The sequence below is a fragment of the Saccopteryx leptura genome, chromosome 11 (assembly GCF_036850995.1).
Source record: "Saccopteryx leptura isolate mSacLep1 chromosome 11, mSacLep1_pri_phased_curated, whole genome shotgun sequence".
Taxonomy (NCBI): Eukaryota; Metazoa; Chordata; class Mammalia; order Chiroptera; family Emballonuridae; genus Saccopteryx; species Saccopteryx leptura.
The window spans coordinates 124,113-130,170 of NC_089513.1; the positions used below are offsets into that span (position 1 = coordinate 124,113).

The 6,058-nt window shown below is 38.7% G+C and overlaps 1 pseudogene; it reads left to right on the forward strand.

The window, feature by feature from the left end:
* Positions 1–210: 210 nt before the first annotated feature.
* Positions 211–5,192, forward strand: LOC136383467 (hsc70-interacting protein pseudogene; annotated as a pseudogene).
* Positions 5,193–6,058: the final 866 nt, after the last annotated feature.

Here is a 6,058-nt window from a genome sequence, read left to right on the forward strand (position 1 = left end):
TCAATGTTTTGGCCCTGGCTGGTTGGCTCAGTGGTAAAGTATTGGCCTAGCATGTGGATGTCCTGGGTTTGATTCTCGGTCAGGGCACACAGGAGAAATGCCCATCTGCTTCTCCACTCTTCCACCTCTTGTTTCTCTCTCTCAGGCTCTCTCTTCTCCTCCCCTCTGTGGCAATGGTTTGATTAGAGAGAGTTAACCCAGGCACTGAGGATGACTCCACTGCCTCCACCTCAGGCACTAAAAAATGACTCTGGTTGCAACAGAGCAAGTGCCCCAGATGGGCAAAGCATCACCTCCTACTGGGCTTGCCAGGTAAATACTGGTCAGGGTGGTGTACGAGGGAATCTGTCTCCTCTCACTAAAAAACAAAAATAAACAAAAAAGCAAGCAAAAAAAATCCTAATCAACATATCTTTCTCTCTCACACTCTCATCCCACTTTTCTCTCTTTCTCTAAATCAATAATTTTAAAAATTTAAAAATAACGTAAAAGGGAAGATGGGTTATTCTAGATTAAAGAAGACTTAAGAGACATTGTGACCAGATGTAAAAATAGATTTTTTAAAGATAATCAGGAAAATCTGAAAATAGTGTTAGTATTAATCTTCTAAGGATTACTGGGTAACTTAGTTGGGTATTATGACATTGTGGTTATATAAGCAAATTTTCACATAGTTTAGAGCTATGTATTAAGGTAGGTAGGGGGATAAAAGGATGTGATGTTGCTTTGTTCACAGAAGGCATAACTATATATGTAAAAAAATCTGAAGGAATGCAACCAAAGAAAACCTGAAACTAATAAACAATTATAGCAAGGTTTCAGAATACAAGGTTAATATATATGTCAAGTGCTTTCCTATTCATCAGCAACAAATGGAATTTAAAATTAAAAACAGCTCATTTAAATGAGCATTCCCCCCAAATCACAAACTTAGTTATAAATCTAACAAAATATATATAAGATCTATATGAGGAAAACTATAAAACTCTGATGAGAAAAATCAAAGAACTAAATAATTGAGAGACATTCCATATTCAAGAATAAAAAGACTTAATTTTGTCAAGATGTTAATTCTTTCCAACTTGAACTATAGATTCAATGCGATCCAAATCAAGATCTCAGCAAATTATTTTGTGAAAATTACATACTGATTCTAAAGTTCATATGGAGAGGCAATAAACCCATACAACATATTGAAGGAGCCAACAAAATATTGAATAAAAAGAACAGAGTTAGAGGACTGATGCTACCTTACTTAGCCACTGTAATCAAAACAGTGAGAGAATAGACAAATAGATATGAACTGAAATAGAGAGTCCAGAAGTAGACCCAGGTAAATATATATAATCAACTGATCTTTGACAAAGGCATAAAGGCAGTACAATAGAGCAAAATCAGTCTCTGGACAAATGCTGCTGAACAACTGAATATCCACTTATAAAAAATGAATCTAAACACAAACCTAGTCAATATTGTAATAACTATATATGGTGCTAGGTGGGCACTTGAATTATCAGGGAGAGGTTACTTCATAAATTTTAAAGTGGCACACCTGAAACTAATATAAACTAATATTGAGTGTCAACTATAATTGAAAAATATAAATAAACTAAATAAATAAAAATAAACACAGACTTTACACCCCTCACAAAAATCAACTCTAAATGGAGCATCAACCTAAATGTAAAACACAAAACTATAAAATTCTTTGAAGATGACATAGAAGAAAACCGAGATGACCTTGGGTATGGCAATGACTTTTAGATACAAGAAAGGCATAATCCTTGAAATAGTTAATAAGCTGGACTTCACTAATATTAAAAGCTTCTGCTCTACAAAAGACAATGTCAAGAGAATGAGAAGACAAGCCACAGACGGGGAGAAAATATTTGTAAAAGGTGTACCAAATAAAGAATTTTTATCTAAGATACACAAATTGTCAAAATCCAGTAGGAAAACAAGCAACTCCAATTAAAAAAATGGGCCAAAGAGCTTAAAAGACACCTCACCAAAGATATACAGATGGCAAATAAGCATATGAAAAGATGCTCCACATCTGACCAGGCGGTGGTGCAGTGGATAGAGCATCAGACTGGGATGTGTAGAATTCAGCTTCAAGATCCTAAGGTTGCCAGCTTGAGTGCAGGTTCATCTGGTTTGAGCAAAGCTCACCAGCTTGGACCCAAGGTCGCTGGCTTGAGCAAGGGGTCACTCAGTCTGCCCCCCCATCAAGGCACATACGAGAAATCAATCAATGAACAGCTAAGGAGCCACAACAAAGAATTGATGTTTCTCATCTCTCTCCCTTCCTGTCTGTCTGTCCCTCTCTGTCCCTGTCTCTGACTCTGTCTCTGCCACAAAAAAAGGAAAGAAATTCTCACTGGAATAAACACTTATCTTATTTTAAAAAAAAAGAAAGAAAGAAAAAATGCTCCACATCCTATGTCATCAGAGAAAGGCAAATTAAAACAATGATGAGGTTCTGCCTTGAGGCAGCCACCCTTTCTTCTACCTAGCTTCCTTGGAATTGGGTCACAGCCTCAGCCAAGCTTGCTGCCTCCCACAGTTTTCTTGTTGGGAGCCGATCAACGACTGCTGGCTGACAAGGTCACAGCAGAGAAAACCCACAACTGCTGGCTGACAAGGTCACAGCAGAAGAAGATCAAAAACTGCTGATTGACAAAGTCACAGCAGAGAAGACCAATGGCTGCTGGTTGACAAAGTCACCACAGTGAAGGCCAATGGCTATGGGTTGACAAAGTCACTGCAAAGGAAAGGCACAACGATACTTCCCCCTTTGACCTTTTGAATTAATCTGGCCTTATATCCCCCCTTTTCTGGGTGTGTGCTATTATTTATGGCACAGGGATAATAGTACCGTGCTTTCCCTGTAGATTCATAGTAATTTCTTTGGAAATGAGACAGAGGGTGCGAATTCCACAGAAAAGCCTGTAAGCCCCTTGAACTGGGCTCATAAACATAAGAGGCTGGCTATGATATCCCTCGTAAAGGGTTAAGTTTGTAGGAGAATTTCTTCTTATTAATCATGTTAGAAAGAATAGATTGTGACTTGTGAATGGGTAGGAGGCAGTGGCTGCGCACAGAGCACCTTTCGACCTTCACTTAATTCATCATTTTTCCTCCCTAGCCTTTTCATGTGATAGAGTAGAGAAACTTTCCTTTCTTCTTGCTTACCTGACCTGCAGATGGTGGAACACTCTGAGAAGAATATAGTTAGAACTTAACTAGTGTGTGAATACAGTAAATAAATAAAATTTGACTAGACAATAGAATCTTAGGTAAGGTGTAATGGAATGACCCGTTGTGTGGCCTGGGATGGGAGCACAGTTGGCAAGAAAAGAATGTTTTGCTAAGAGACTTGTTTTATGACTGAAGGCAGTTGCTGGGCTTTCTCAGTGAGACACTCTCATGAGATTTATGTACTTTCCAAGATTTTTTCTTCAGATAATGAGAGGAATGTGGGGGGATCCATAGAAGCAATAGCAATTAATGTCTTCTGAAATTATGTTGCTACTAAGCTATCTTGCAAGTGCACTCTATATATCTTTAAGTAAAAGTTTCTCTTAATGTTATGATGTCAATTTCTTAATGGGCAAGCCTTTTGAAATCTTGTGAGAAAAGTTAGGACACTGCATAAACTCAAGGCCATTTGCCTGAGCAAGCGGTGGTCCTTTGCTAGTCCTTAATGATTTCGTCTGCTAATCTCTCTCTTCCCCTTGACACACAACAACAGTAAAGTCGAGTTATTAGTTAGTACTAATCCTTTAAAAGCTTTTACCAATGTTGTTATCGCTATTCAAGTTATTTTATAGTTATACTTTGAGTGATTGCCACCTGATTTGTAGTTTATAGATATAAATTAACTGTTATCTGGAAATATGTAAACATAGTGAAACAGAAGCAATGATTAATACCATGTAATTGTAACTTAGTGTGTGTGTATAAAAAAGAAGCTATACCAGCATTTGGCAGAGATGCCTGGCAGTAAATGCTAACTAGAGAATAAAGAGAAAGAAAAGAATTCGGCTCTCTCACTCGATTTCGCCGACGCTGTCTCTTCCTGTGGGACCCCTGGATTCCCCCCGGGGCTGGACCCCGCCATTTTCTGACCATGGAACACCCCACCCTACCCACTTTGGGCCTACATGAAAATGTGTAAGCAAGATCTAAGCATTCTGTACAATGGGTAAATAACATTTCCTTAGGGAGTAGATGGAGGAAATTGGTGGAGGGGGGGGGGGGGCAAAAAACCACCTGCTACTCATAAAACTAAATCAGAATATCAAGAAAAAAAACATTGTAAGAAGGCAGAGGAAAACATAAGAACAGAGGAACCAGCAAGTGAGGAAAGTGAACTTGAAATTGACAATGAAAGTATGATTGAACCAGACACTAATGCCCCTCAAGAAATGAGATGAAAATGTAGAGATAACCAAGGAGAGATCAGACAAATGATGATTTAAAAGAAAAAGTGTCTGTCATTGATGCCTAAAATGATGGTGAACCACAGAAAGCCATGACTTTGTTGACCATCACGCTGAATCCTCACTTGGCCATTCTAAATCCCAAGAGACCCAGTGTCTTTGTGAAATTACAGGAGCCAAGTGCTGCCGTCTAAGACTGGCATAGCTACTGAAACAAATGCTGATTCAGCTCAGCCTAACAAGTGGCAAGGAAAAGTGCACAGACTTCTGGGCCATTGGGAAGAAGCAGCCCCTTAGTGTAAACTGGATTATGACCTAGATGCTAGTGCAATGCTAAAAGAAGTTCAACCAAGGGCACAGAAAATTGAAGATCAGAAAAAGGGAAAAAGTGAAGAGCAAGAGATCAAAGAAAGAATGAAAAGGGTTAAGAAGGTTCCGAAGAAACATGAGAGAGATCAGAGGGAGGAGAAAGCCAGACCACAATTAGGAGCTCAGTGTGACTCTTTTCCAGGTGGCTTTGCTGGGGGCATGCCTGGAATGGGAGAGGGTGTGCCTGGTCTGGCAGTAATGCCTAGGATCAACAAAATTCTTAGTGATCCAGAGGTTCTTTCAGCCAAAAAATCCAGAAGTTAGGTGGCCTTCCAGGATATAGCCCAGAACCTGGGAAATATGTCAAACTATCAGAGCAGCCCAAAGCTTATGAATCTCATCACTAAACTGTCAGCCAAATTCGAAAGTCAAGCTTAATTCCCATCTGAATAATAAAGCCTTTGTTGAAGGAAAAGCAACTTATATCACCGGATGGATGTTGCAAGAATATAAGCCAGTGTTCCTCTGATCTCAGGAGAAAGCTGAGGTGCTTTGAAGAGAATCCTTAACCCTCTACCCTAAATGCAGCTGTAACAGTGGTTTTGACATTAGGGTATTCATTCATGTAATGTTTTCTAATAGGAATTATGAACTTCAAACACTTTTAAACCTTAAAAATATTTATAAACAAATTAAAAGAGTATATTAATCCCTACATTTTTCTTTTTTTGAAAAAAATGAGATACTAATATACATCTATTAAATGGCCAAAATCTGGAACACTGACAACACCAAATGCTGTCAAGGATGTGCAGCGAAAGAAACTCTCATTTATTGCTAGAGGGAATGCAAAATGTTACAACCACTTTGAAAGACAGTTTAGTGCTTTCTTAAACTAAACGTACTCTTACCACATGATTCAGCAATTATGTTCCTTGTTATTTACCCAAAGGTGTTGAAAACTTAAGACCACACAAAAACCTCCACATGGATGTTTGTAACGGATTTACTCATAGTTGCCAAAGCTTGGAAACAACCAAGATGTCCTTCAATAGGTGAGTAAATTAATAAACTGGTACACACAGACAATGAAATATTATTCAGTGCTAATAAGAAATGAGCTATCAAGCAATGAAAAGACATGGAAGAATCCTTGTTAGTTTTTTTTGTTTTTGTTTTTGTTTTTGAGAGAGGCAGGGAGAGAGAGACAGGAACATCAACCTGCTCCTGTATGTGCTGTGACCAGGGAATCAAACTGGCAACGTTCCCGCCAGGAAAACACTACAGCCAATCACCTATTTGGC